At 58.7% G+C, this 13,238-nt stretch overlaps 1 long non-coding RNA gene across 1 annotated transcript; it reads left to right on the top strand.

Annotated features, from left to right (window-relative positions):
• Positions 1–5,016: 5,016 nt before the first annotated feature.
• LOC149521379 (uncharacterized) lies at positions 5,017–5,747 on the top strand. Its single transcript, XR_016348007.1, has 3 exons — positions 5,017–5,141; positions 5,414–5,509; positions 5,682–5,747. It is a non-coding gene; the product is annotated as an uncharacterized LOC149521379 (long non-coding RNA).
• The last annotated feature ends 7,491 nt before the right edge of the window (positions 5,748–13,238 follow it).

Here is a 13,238-nt window from a genome sequence, read left to right as displayed (position 1 = left end):
CGGGTCCTGTGCCCAGTTCTGAGCCCGACCGGTGCCGCTGCCCAGACGGAGATGAGTGGCACACACACGACACCCCCCTACGGCCGCCCTCGCAGACCCAATAAACCTCTCCCTTTCGCAGAACGACTCTGCTCCTGCGTGGTTCTGGGGCTACTTGTGTGTGTGTCCTAGACCCCCTTTCTGCTCAGCGCAGATAGAGACTCCTCTGCAGGTAGAGCTGAGTGCGACGCCTGCACTGGGATGGCGTATTGGGATAATGTACTGACAGCTCCTCTGCGCCACCCCTCCTCTTCCTGTCGCTGCAACATCAAATTAACCTTCCTGGTCTGCCCCCGTCCTCCCTCCGGTACCAGGAGACCCCTCGCATGATGGGAGGGGCTGCAAACTGGGGAGCAGGCTACTGCAGGGCTGAGGGCAGCAAACCAGCCCCCTGAGCCCTGCAGGGCCTGGCCACGGGGAAGGGGAACTGATGTGAGCAGCATTTAGAGCTGGGGGGGGCTGTGGGGAGGAGGACAACGGAGCCACGAGCAGGACAGGGGGTGAGCCAGCACCAGTGAGTCTCAGGGGGTATGTCTACACTACCCCGCTAGTTCGAACTAGGGGGGTAATGTATGCATACCGAACTTGCTAATGAAGCCCGGGATTTGAATTTCCCGGGCTTCATTAGCATAAAGCCGGCGCCGCCATTTTTAAAAGCCGGCTAGTGCGAACCCCGTGCCGTGGAACGAGGAGTACAGATAGTTCGGAATGGCTACGTAGTCCGAATTATCTAGCCCGTGCCGCGTGTAGCCGCGCGGCACGGGGTTCGCACTAGCCGGCTTTTAAAAATGTCGGCGCCGGCTTTATGCTAATGAAGCCCGGGAAATTCAAATCCCGGGCTTCATTAGCAAGTTCGGTATGCATACATTACCCCCCTAGTTCGAACTAGCGGGGTAGTGTAGAAATACATACCCAGGGGGACTAGAGCCTCCAGGCCTGGCCCCCGTTGAGAGAGAAGCTCAGAGATTGGAGCTGGGGCAGCCAGGAGCCCCCCACTGCTTTGTGGGGTGCAGAACAATGACTGCTCCCGAGGGGGGAAAGGAAGGTGCCTGCACTGCAGGGCCTCCCTGGAGAGACAGTATCGGTCCCTGGCAGACAAAGGTGGAACCAGTTCCAGGGCCTGGCCAGGAAAGAGCCCAAGTCCTGGGAGAAATCAGGCTCCATGCTCAGCTGTGAGTCCGAGTCCCATAGACAAAAGCGCCCCAGGGCAGTGGTGGATTCTCCACATGTCAATGGGTCTAGTGCAGGCCAGAGGCCTTGCTGGGATGCGCTAGGGCAAAGCCCAGGGCTGGGGCCGGACGGGAGCCCGTGAGAGGCAGCGGGGCGAGTGGGAGGCTCTAACTCTTGCTCCTGGCCAGGAAGTCCAGTGCTGGGTGACACCAAGGCCACGCCTGCACTGCAGGTATTTTGCTCAAGAACAACTGTTCTTGTGCAAAAACTTGTGGCGCGTCTACACTGCACGTGAATTCTTGTGCAAGTAAATTTGCAGTAAAGCATCAGAAAAGAGGGCTTCTTGCACAGGAGTTATTCCTCTCCCCACGAGGAATAAGCCCCTTTTATGCAAGAGCTGTTGTGCAAGAAGGCAGCGTGGACGGGCACCAGGGGCTTCTTGAGCAAGACACTTTTATGGCTAAAATGGTCATCAGAGCTTTCTTGCACGAGAAAGCGTTCACAGTGCCACGGACACTCTTGTGCAAAAGCACATGGCAGGGTGGAGGTGCTCTTGCACGAGACCTTTTGCGCAAGAACTCCGGTGTGAAACAGTTCTTGTGCAAGAAGCCTGCAGTGTAGGGCAGGGAGCAGCCTATGGGGCTGCTGGAGCTGCTGGCTGCAGGATGCCCAGTCAGGGAGTGGGGGGGACCCCTAGGAATGGCTCCAACTTCCCAGAGGGGTGGCCAGAGGCAGGACATTTGCCTGGCAGGGTGAGGTGGGGGGGGGGGGCAGTGACCTCACAGGGGCTTTGGGCAGCCCTCAGCAGATCAGGCAAAGGGTAGGTGGGGAGGTGGTGACCTCACAGAGGAGCCCACATCTCAGGCTGAGAAAAGGGGGGGGCGGGCCCAGGGGACTTTGGAGACCCCCGGTTGCTTTAGCTCTGGTGCGTCTCCTGCTCACAGTTGCTTTGTCCTCTGTGAGTTCCACATCCGGACAGCGTTTTGCAGAAGGTAAGAGCCCCCAGGGGTTTGGATCCCGCCCGGGGCCGGCTGGGTTCCAGGCAGGCCCAGCCCTCGGTCAAGGGCCAGAAGGTGATTCCTCACCTGGGCTGTGTCCTTAGCGCCACTGGGGCTTTCTCCTGGTTGGTTTCCCTTTTCCTCCCTCCCGCCCACATTTCTGCTCTGTTCTTGCCTCTTCTGTGACCTTCCCCTGCTGCCCCCCCAGCTTGTGACCCAACAGACTAGCTGAAGGAGGGGGGGTGGTTTGCAGGAGCCGTGGGGCGGGGGATGCAGCCCCCATTGTGGGGACTGGGGAAGTGGGGCTGGACCAGGTCTATGCCGGTGTCTTTGGGGAGAACGCTCCACCCCCCCCACACCTTAGACTCTCCCCTGATTGGCCGAGCAGGGGCTGTTGATGGGCAGGAGACTCAGGTCCTTGCAGTGCCTGTGCAAGACCGAGCCGATAAGCAAGGGGCCATTTGGGGGCTGGGGGCAGTCGCTCTGGGGAGCTGGAAACCCTGGATTTCGCTCTGCAGGCTGCGCCCCAAGCTCCCCTTTGCTCCCCTCATTTGCAGCATGGCCAAAGACATCAGGCTGTGGTTCCGGAAAGCCCTGAAGATGGCCCCAGGGCCGGTGGGAAGCAGCTCCTCTGTCCCCGCGGGCGGGGAAGCTGAATCCCACCAGCTCGGGGCGACTCGCCCACCGGCCAGGCCCCTCCGGACCTGGCTCCAGAGGCGGCTGGGAAGGCGGGACCCAGCCCAGCGGGGCAGCCGGGTAGGGTGGCTCTGGGGCCTCCTCTGTGGAGAGAAACACCTGCCCCAGGAGCCCAGCCCCCATTACCACCAGGGGGCATCGCCCTGCCCGGCCCCCGGGGACCTGCCAGTCTCCGGGAGCCCCCAGCCTCTCCGCACCAGCCCCTGCAGCTGTGGGTCCAGCTCAGTGAGCAGCAGCGCCTGGGCCTCCAGCTGCAGCCGGGCCACCTCCTGCAGCCGCTCAGACCCAGGTGAGGGGCCGTGAACACGCTGGGCCCAGGGGCTCACCCAGTACATGGGGGGCAGCCCCAGTGTCTGCCCCACAGCCAGGGCAATGGATGGGGGCGGGAGCTGCTGCTTGGCTCTCTTGTTCCTGGTGGGGGCTCTGCTGAGGGCGTTGGCAGATGTGAGGGTGGAAGGGGGATGGGTCCCTGCGAGGGGCGTGTGGGGCCCAACCTGCCCTGGGTCCCTGACATGGGGGCGCGTGACCCCTGCTGGCCACTGGAGTCACCCTGGTCCCTTCCCTCCCGCACAGAGCCCCCCTGCGCCTCGGCGGAGCTCTGCCAGGAGCGGATGGACTCCCGGGTGGAGGAAGGGGCCATCTATGATATTGAAGAGCAGCTCCACACCCGGGACACGGTAGGAACCTTCTCCACACGGGGGGGACCCGAGATTGTCCGGCCCCTTCCCAGCACGTCCCCCCCTCTGGGAGGGGCTTGTCCCTGGGGATCCCCCTGGGGCCCCTTCTCCTGCATGACCTGGGCCCCCCAAGCTGAGGTCTCTTGTCATGCACCAGCTGGGCCCCCACAAGCCTGAGGCAGCAGTTGGGGGGGGAGTGTGGGTGCTTGGACAACCGGCAGCTCCCACCTCCACTCCTGGGAGGCCTGAGCCCTGCTGCTGTCCGTGGGGGGCAGGCAGGCCCCAGGCTCACAGACTCTCTCTGGGGTGCAGAGCCCAGCCGCCCTGCAGCGGTTCCTCCTGGCCGTCCCCCCCGCCTGCCTCGCCGCCCTCCAAAGGGGCGAGGACACCCTGGCGCCGCGCTGCTGCAAGGACACCATGATGGCCAGGATCGTGGTGAGCGAGTCGCGGCGGCCGGGAGGAGGGGAGGGGATACGTGGGGTGGACAGGGGTCTGCCTGGGCCATGGCGGCGGGTGGGGGTGCTGGAAATGGGATGGGTGGGGCCAGGAGTGCTGGAGGGGGAGGGGGAGGTGGACATGGGGAGGGTGGGTGGGGATGCTGGAGGAGGGAGGGACACAGAAATGGGGCAGGTCTGGGGTGCTGGACAGGGAGGGGGATTCGGAACAGGGAGGGGTCTCCCCGGGCCATGGGGGGGGGAGCTGGAAGTTTAGCAGAGCGAGCTGCTGAGGATGCGCCTGGGGAGCAGGGATGAGGAGGTTCAGAGGCTGGTCACCAGGGCAGTGAGGGGCAGGAGACGGCCTGGGGACAAGGATTGAGCTGGTCCCGGTTTGGGAGGGGGGTGCTGGGAGGGGCCCTGTGCCGGGCAGGGGCGCTACAGGCCAGCGGGAGGCAGTGGGGTTGGATCCTGCTGGGTGGGGGGCGCTGGCCGTGTGAGCGTATCTTGGGGGACCCAGCCTCACACGCCCCTTTGTCTCCTTGGGTCTCACAGGAGATCATGGAGGACTCCCCCCCCCACTGGTCTTGGCCGACTGCCTCAACGCCGCCTGCAGCCTCAGGTACCGACCCCCCCCCGCCGACTCCCCCCCAGAGCAGATCCCCTGACCAGGGAGTGGGAAAGTCTCTGTCTCCTGGGCTATGTCTAGACTGCAAGCCTCTTTCGAAAGAGAGCACCCAGTGAGTCTGGATGCTCTCTTTCGAAGAAGCCCTAGTTCCATTCAAGAACGCCTTCGTTCGAAAGAAGCACTTTCCAAAGAAGGCGTTCTTCCTCGTGAAATGAGGTTTACCGCCGTGGAAAGAAAAGCCGCGTTCTTTCGATTTAATTTCGAAAGAACGCGACTGCAGTCTAGATGCAGGTGATGTTTTTTTGGAAAAAGGCTACTTTTCCCGAAAAACCCCCTGAGTCTGGACACAGCCCTGCTGCTGAATTAACAGTCTCTGCCCCTCTCTCCTGCCAGCACCTTGCAGCCTCCCCTACAGGCCCAGCTCCTGAGCCCCCTGCTGAGGGCGGCCGTGGGACAGACTGTGTCTGGGGACTGGCAGCAGGAGCCCATCCACACACAGGTACGTCCCTCCGGGCCCTGCTCCCGGGCTGGGCTGGAGCTCCAGAGAGGAGTGGGGGTGGGGGCAGAGGGAGAGAAGAAGCTGCAGGTTTGGATCCTTCCCTCCAGGTTTCCCGTTGCTCTCCCTGGGGGCCCGTCCCTTCCATGCCCAGCCTGGGCTCCTCCCTGCTCTGCGAGGCGGCTCAGACCCTGCTCAAGGCTGCACCCCGGAGCCAGCGGGTGGCCTGGATTCCCCAACCCCCCTCTGACCCAGGGCTCCCCCTTGTCTTACAGCAGTTCATCCGGGCCCTTCCCGTCGACCTCCAGGCCCTACTGGCAAGCCTCCTCGCCGAGTCCCCAGACACCGCCAGGCTGCAGCTGATCATGGAGGTGAGCCCCGTGGGGGGGACGGGGCCATTGGCCCTGCTTCCTCGGGGGGCCGAGAGAGGAGCTGTGTCAGTGGCTGGGAGTGGGGGGGGGGGGCACAGTCTGAGAGGAGCCCCAGGCTCTGCCCAGAACCGGCGCCTCCCTACGGGTCCTGACCTGCCTCTTTCCCCTCCAGCACCTGAGCCCGTGGCTGGAGTCCCGCCTGCCCCAGGAGCGAGCCAGGGCCCTTGGCAGCACCACGGCCCTGCTGGGAGTCGCCACCACCCTCCCGGGGTTTGAGGTAAGTGACCTCGGAGCCGGGGAGTCTGGGGCTGCAGGGCGCGGGGCTGGGAGCGTCCCCGGGAGGCAGAGCTGGGAATGGGCCGGGAATGGGCCGCGTTCTCCTTTCCCCGGGGAGGGGCGACCCTGGGCCTTTCCGGGGGGCACCTGGGCCCCAGACTGGGGAGTGGCCGTCAGTGGATCCCCTTGTTCCACCCCCGGAGTGACCCTTCAGTCGGGGCCATTGCTCAGGGTTGTCTCCTCGCAAGGCCGGCCCCGCCCCGCCCCGCCCCGCCCCGGGAGGTGTCTCTGTCCGTCCCCGAGCTCAGAACCGCCTCGGCGGCCGTTAGCATGGGACGTGCAGCCCCAGGATGCTGAGGGACCCCCCCTCTTCTCTCCCCTCAGAACTCCGCCGACTGGCCGAGGATGGGTCACCACGTGGCCCAGCTGGGCCTTTTTATTTCGGACCCATCCGAAGACGTCAGCCGGCTGGCCCGGAAGGGGGTGCACAGCCTGTACCGACTCCTCCTGCACCACAGGGGTAAGGAACCCAGCCGGGACCTGGGCCCCAGGGACACCCTGAGGGTGCCGGCGGCGGGGAGAGGGGACCCAGCCCTTTTCCCCCAGACTGGCCCAAGGGGGGATGCGTCCCTCTGTGTTCCCCTTCTGCCCCCTGTGCCCCTCCATTTGCCCAGGGATGCCTGCAGGGACCCGTGGGAGGGGAAGGGCTCAGACCTGCCAGCAGAATCACCCTGGTTTGTCTCTTGCAGGCCTCAACATCCACCAGGCAGAGGACCTGTGGTGCAGGCACTACTATAAGGAGAGATGGGTCCTGGCTCACAGCAACACCGTCAGGGTGGGAGAGGTAAGGACGCGCTGCCAGGGCAGGGCAGGGCTCGGGGGTGGGGCTGGCTCGGGCCCTCGTGCGGGTAGGACACGGGGTGGGAGCGGGGAGTCGCTGATCGAATGGTCGATGCATTTTCCCTCGACTATTCAAGCCGTGGACAGGGCGGCGCTGCCCCTTTGTGACGCTGTCCCGGCGTTTCAAAGGGGCGGCGCTTCCTAGGGGCAGCGCCGCACCTTGCCCCGGATCTCCCGTAGGAGGGGAAGCAGGGCGGGGGGGGGGCAACACTTTTTGATGGAGGTCGCTCCAAGATGTTGGCCAGTGGCCTAGGGCTGCTCTGTTGTGCGGAGGGGGGTGAGGTCTGGGAGGGTCTTGGGGGCAGGAGGAAGGTGTGACCTGGGGCAGGGGTTAGGGTGCAGGGTGAGGAGAGCGTCTGGGTGCAGGGTCTGGAAGGGAGTTTGCAGAAGGAGGAAGCTGTTTTAGCCCCAGGAGTTGGGGCCGGGCTCTGGGCCGTCAGCTGAAACCTCCCGTGCTCTTGATTTCAGGTCTTTGGGCAGCTCTTCACGCCAGAGCAGGAGAACTGCTTTTTAGACAAGGCTCTGCTCGCTGCCCGCTCCCCCCTGAGGCGCCCCAGCCAGGCCGGGCTGGTCCTGGCCCACGCCCTGCATGGGCAGGCCCATCAGCTCCTGGGATACATGGTGAGCAGCCGGAGCAGATGCAGGAGAGTGGGGCAGGGCCAGGGTCTCCTTCCCATCCCCTCAGGGAGTCCCCCGCCCCTTTCCTCATGCTGCCCCCACCCCACGTCCCTGCTGGGTGGGTCAGAAGCTCACCCTGCGGGCCTGACGGGGGTGACCAGAGAGCAGAACAAGTCTCAGCGCAGGGGGGAGGAGGGTGGAAATGCTGGGGGGGCCCAGTACCCCTGAGTCCCCAGGGATGAATGTGACGGATTCTGCTTCCCTTGCAGCAGGAAGACAGCCAGTGAGAGCACAAGGAGCTGAGGAGCCAGCAGCTGCGTCCCCCTCCCCCCAACCCTCCCAATTGTATAGAATGTATTTAAATTCTGATTAAATAACGTTTCAAAAAACATTTGGATCAGGCTTTGTCAATAATTTTTAATGGGGGGGGCATTTTGGCAAGTGGTCAAGGGCCACATTTCTACCGAGGAGATTGGGGTCTGGGACGGGGCGGTTGGGTGCAGAAGAGAGCTGAGGGGAGGAGCCTGGGTGCGCACCGTCCATTGCATCATCACGCGGCGCCATTGTGCTAGTGCTGGAGCTTGGGTGACTGGTTTAATTGGAATGTTTACACAGATTAGGTGTTTTAACTTTAGGAAACTTCATTTTAAATAAGGTAAAATGTTAATTTCTGTCTACCACAAAGGGTTTCAAAGTTTTCTTTATTAAAGGCAGGGATGAGGAACCTTTTTTGTCTCCAGGGCCACTGACCCCCAGAAAAACCAGTTGGGGACCACACACGAGAAAAGCAAAATACAAAAACCCTTCTTCCAAAACCCACAAGCCTCACTGAGGTGAGGGGAAGGGACAGGGAGGACTGAGGTTCGGGGATCCCTCATTTTTGGCCCCCCCTCAGATTGAGAGGGACCCGCAAATGCCACTCTCCCTGGAACCCAGGAGAGTTAATCTGTGCTGGGGCTGGAGTGCCAGGGGAGTGAGATGTCTCAGTCGGGGCCACATTCGTGAGGCTTGGGGGGGCTGGAGGCACCAGGGACGCATTCAGATAGAGCAGGGGAGCCGGCAGGGACCCTGAGAGGAGAAGTGGGAGTGAGAGCCCAGCCGGGGAGACACAAGGAAACCAGAGTCAGTCTAGTATCTCTCAGGCAGCTGGGGTAGACACCCCCCACTCCAAACCCCAGCCTCCTGTTGGATCCTCCTCCCACAGTTAACTGCCTCTGAGTCTGCACCCAAACTCCCATCGCTGCCCTGAACCTGTCCCAGAGCCTGCAACCCGCAGCCTCTCCCGCGCCCCACTCCCCAGCCATCCTGCACCGTAACCCCAGCCTCAGGCCAGCGAACCTGAGTGAGGGTGGGGGAGCCCAAGCAGCAGAGGGAGGGGGGAGTGGAATGAGTGGGGGCGTGGCCTCAGAACAGGGGCAGGGGTAGGTGCGGGGAAGGGGGCGGGGCAATGGTAGTGGCCTCTAATGCCCACACCCCTCCCTTCGGCATCGCTTATGTCCCATGTCCGCCCCCTCCTGAGCCCACAGCCGGTGCCAAGGCCTCGTGCCCAGGGCGGGGTCGCCCTTGTGAGCTGCCAGCCATACTGGGGAGAGGCGAGAGGGTCTGGGCTGCTGTGTCCCCGGGGGGGGGGACGTGCTGGGAAGGGGCCGGACACACTCGGGTCCCCCCCCGTGTGGAGAAGGTTCCTACCGTGTCCCGGGTGTGGAGCTGCTCTTCGATGTCATAAAAGGCGACTTCCTCCACCCGGGAGTCCACCAGCTCCCAGCAGCTCTCCGGTGAGACCCAGGGGGACTCTGTGCGGGAGGGAAGGGAACAGGGTGACTCCAGCGGCCAGCAGGGGTCACGCGCCCCCCATGTCAGGGACCCAGGGCAGGTTGGGCCCCACATGCCCCTTGCAGGGACCCATCCCCCTTCCACCCTCACATCTTTCAACGCTCTCAGGAGAGCCCCCGCCAGGAACAAGAGAGCCAAGCAGCAGCCCCCTGCCCCCATCCATTGCCCTGGCTGAGTCTCACAGCCTGCAGGAGCCTTATTGGATGATTAAAATGCTTCTTCTTCCCACAACCTCCAAACAGCCACTCAGAGCCAAAGAGCCACCGGGGCTTGTCACCAGCAGGGCCGAGAAGACAGAGGGGACCTGTCACACAAGGAACCAGCTCCCTTGATGTCCCTCCTGCTGCTTGACTACCCTGATAGTTAGGAACTTTTTCCTACTGTCCAACCTAAACCTCTCTTGCTGCAGTTTAAGCCCATTGCTTCTTGTCCTATCCCCAGAGGCCAAGATGAACAAGTTTTCTCCCGCCTCCTTATGACACCCTTTTAGATACCTGAAAACAGCTATCATGTCCCCCCTCAATCTTCTCTGTTTTCTAACCTAAACAAACCCAGCTCTTTCAGCTTTCCTTCATATGTCATGTTCTCTAGACCTTTAATCATGCTTCTTGCTCTTCTCTGGACCCTCTCCATTTTCTCCACATCTTTCTTCAAATGTGGTTCCCAGAACTGGACACGATACTCCAACTGAAGACTAACCAGCGCAGAGTAGAGCGGAAGAATTACTTCTCGTGTCTTGCTCACAATACACCTGTTCCCAGAATAATGTTTGCTTTTTTTGCAACAGCATCACACTGCTGACTCATATTCAGCTTGTGGTCCACTATAATCCATAAATCCCTTTCTGCCGTACTCCTTCCTAGACAGTCGCTCCCCATTCTGTATGTGTGAAACTGATTGTTATGCACCCACCTTATAGTAGACCCTTCGTAAGTGGAGCACTTTGCATTTGTCTTTACTAAACTTCATCCTGTTTACCTCAGACCATTTCTCCAATTTGTCTAGATCATTTTGAATTATGACCCTATTCTCCAGAGCGGTCGCAACCCCTCCCAGCTTGGTATCATCTGCAAACTTAAAAAGTGTACTTTCTATGCCAATATCTTAATCGTTGATGAAGATATTGAACAGAGCCGGTCCCAAAACGGACCCCTGAGGAATCCCACTTGTTATACCTTACCAGCAGGATTGTGAACCATTAATAACTGCTCTCTGTGGGTATGTCTACACTACAGCACTAATTCAAACTAACTTAATTCGAATTAGTTAATTTGAACTAAGCTAATTCGAACTAGTGCATCTAGACCTTAAAACTAGTTCGAATTAGCATTTTGCTAATTTGAACTAGCAAGTCCGCATTGAGTGGATCCTGAACAAGGTTTAAGGATGGCTGGAAGCAGTGCCGGCAGGGCATCAGGTTAGGACTCAGGAATGTCTCAGGCTAGCCGAGGGCTGTGCTTAAAGGGACCCAACCCCCACCCCGGACAGACAGTTCTCAGGGGTTCCCCGCTTGCTTCTCTAACTCGATGAGGGACAGCAAAGCAGTCCTGGCTTGGAGTGCCCTGAGTGCCCACACTCGGCACATCACAGCACTCAGCCATCAGCCCAGCTGCACTTGCCGCAGGCTGCCATCCAGGGAGGGGGGGTCAATCGGGGGGCTGCAGGAGAGCTTCCACCCCAAGGAGCCCACAGAGCCACCCCAGTCCTCCCCGTCGGGGGCTTGTACCCCATTCCTCCCTCACCTCCTTCCACTTACCCCTCCCTAGCCCCCCTTCCTGATGTACAAAATAAAGGACACGTGTTCAAAAATAGAAACTCTCTTTATTGAACAAAACTCGGCGAGACTGGGAAAAGGAGGGGGGAGAGGGGAAGAGAGACGGTGGGAGAGGGGAGGGCAACTAAAATGATCAGGGGTTTGGAACAGGTCTCATATGAAGAAAAGCTACAGAGACTGGGACTTTTCAGCTTAGAAAAGAGGAGACTGAGGGGGGATATGGTAGAGGTCTATAAAAGCATGAGTGGTGTGGAAAGGGTGCATAAAGAGAAGTTCTTCATTAGTTCCCATAATAGAAGGACTAGAGGACACCAAATGAAATGAATGGGTAGCAGGCTTCAAACTAACAACAGAAAGTTCTTCTTCACAAAGCAAATAGTCAACCTGTGGAACTCCTTGCTGCAGGAGGCTCTGAAGGCTAGAACTAGAACAGAGTTTAAAGACTAACAAGATGGTTTATTAGATGATGAGCTTTCGTGGGCCAGACCCACCTGATCTGAGGAAGTGGGTCTGGCCCACGAAAGCTCATCATCTAATAAACCATCTTGTTAGTCTTTAAAGTGCTACATTGTCCTGCATTTTGCTTCAGCTACCCCAGACTAACACGGCTACATTTCTATCAGAGTTTAAAGAGAAGTGAGATAAAGCCATGGAGGTTGGGTCCATGGAGTGCTATTAGCCAGGGGGTAGAAATGGTGTCCCTGCCCTCTGTTTGTGGAAGGCTGGAAATGGATGGCGCGAGACAAGTGGCTTGATCATTGTTTCGGTACATCCCATCCAGAGTACCTAGTGTTGGCCGCTGTCAGCAGACAGGCTATTAGGCTAGATGGACCTTTGGTCTGACCCAGTACGGTCATTCTAAGCTCAGGGCTCAGGGTCGGGGGTCTCAGTGGACCACCTTGATTTTCATGCAAACCTGCTCCTGGGTGGCCAGGCTGGCAGCTCTCCTGCCCTAGACGGCCACTTTCCTGTGCCTACTGCGGACGTTGTGGATGAGGTCCACAATCTCCGCACTAGACCAGGTGGGCGCCCGCCTCTTGCGGACCCGAGCAGGCTCCCGGGAGCTGCCAGCCTGGTCCCGGGAAGAGGGGGAGGGCTGGGTGGCAGTGGATAGCTGGTTCGTGCCGTGCCAGGTGCAGGGTCTGCTGTCTGGGTGCTGGCAGGCTTGCATCTGGCACGGGCACCGTAGCCAGACCGTGCCCCTTTAAGTGCTCCGGGGCCAGGAGGGGGGGCAGACGAGTTTCCCTGGTGTTGGCCAGAGTGGCCACCAGGGAAAGCTGGGGAGGGCTAGCCTCCCACTAGTTCGAATTAAGGGGCTACACAGCCCTTAATTCGAACTAGTTAATTCGAACTAGGCGTTAGTCCTCGTAGAATGAGGTTTTCCTAGTTCGAATTAAGCGCTCCGCTAGTTAGAATTAAGTTCGAACTAGCGGTTTGCCTGTGTAGCACCTATCAAAGTTAATTCGATCTAACGTCTGTTAGTTCGAATTAATTTTGTAGTGTAGACATACCCTGAGTACGGTTATTCAGCCAGTTATGCACCCACCTTATAGTAGCCCCATCTAAGTTGTATTTGCCTAGTTTATTGATAAGAATATCATGTGAGACCATATCAAACACCTTACTAAAGTCTAGGTTTACCACATCTACCGCTTCTCCCTTATCTACAAGACTCGTTATCCTATCAAAGAAAGCTATCAGATTGATTTGACATGATTTGTTCTTTACAAATCCATGCTGGCTGTTCCCTATCACCTTGCCACCTTCCAAGTGTTTACAGATGATTTCCTTAATTACTTGCTCCACTATCTTCCATAGCACAGAAGTTAAGTTAACTGGTCTGTAGTTTCCTGGGTTGTTCTTATTTCCCTTTTTATAAATGGACACTATATTTGCCCTTTTCCAGTCTTCTGGAATCACTCCTGTCTCCCATGATTTTCCAAAGATGATAGCTAGAGGCTCAGCTCTATCAGCTCCTTGAGTATTCTAAGATAAATTTCATCAGGCCCTGGTGACTTGCAGTCAACTAACTTTTCTAGGTGATTTTTAACTTGTTCTTTTTTTATTTTATCTTCTAAAACTACCCCCTTCCCACTAGCATTCACTATGTTAGGCATTCCTTCAGACTTCTCAGTGAAGACCGAAACAAAGCAGTCATTAAGAATCTCTGCCATTCCTGTTATGTTTCTCCTCACTGACCAGTGGGCCTACCCTGTCCTTAGGCTTCCTCTTCATCCTAATGTATTTATAAAAAGTCATCTTGTTTCCCTTTATTCCTGTAGCTAGTTTGAACTCATTTTGTGCCTTTGCCTTTCTAATCTTGCCCTT

This window comes from Pelodiscus sinensis, chromosome 28 (assembly GCF_052426305.1).
Source record: "Pelodiscus sinensis isolate ZL-2025 chromosome 28, ASM5242630v1, whole genome shotgun sequence".
NCBI lineage: Eukaryota > Metazoa > Chordata > Testudines > Trionychidae > Pelodiscus > Pelodiscus sinensis.
The sequence above is the reverse complement of the archived record's forward strand: the minus strand, read 5'-3'. Positions and strand labels throughout refer to the sequence as shown.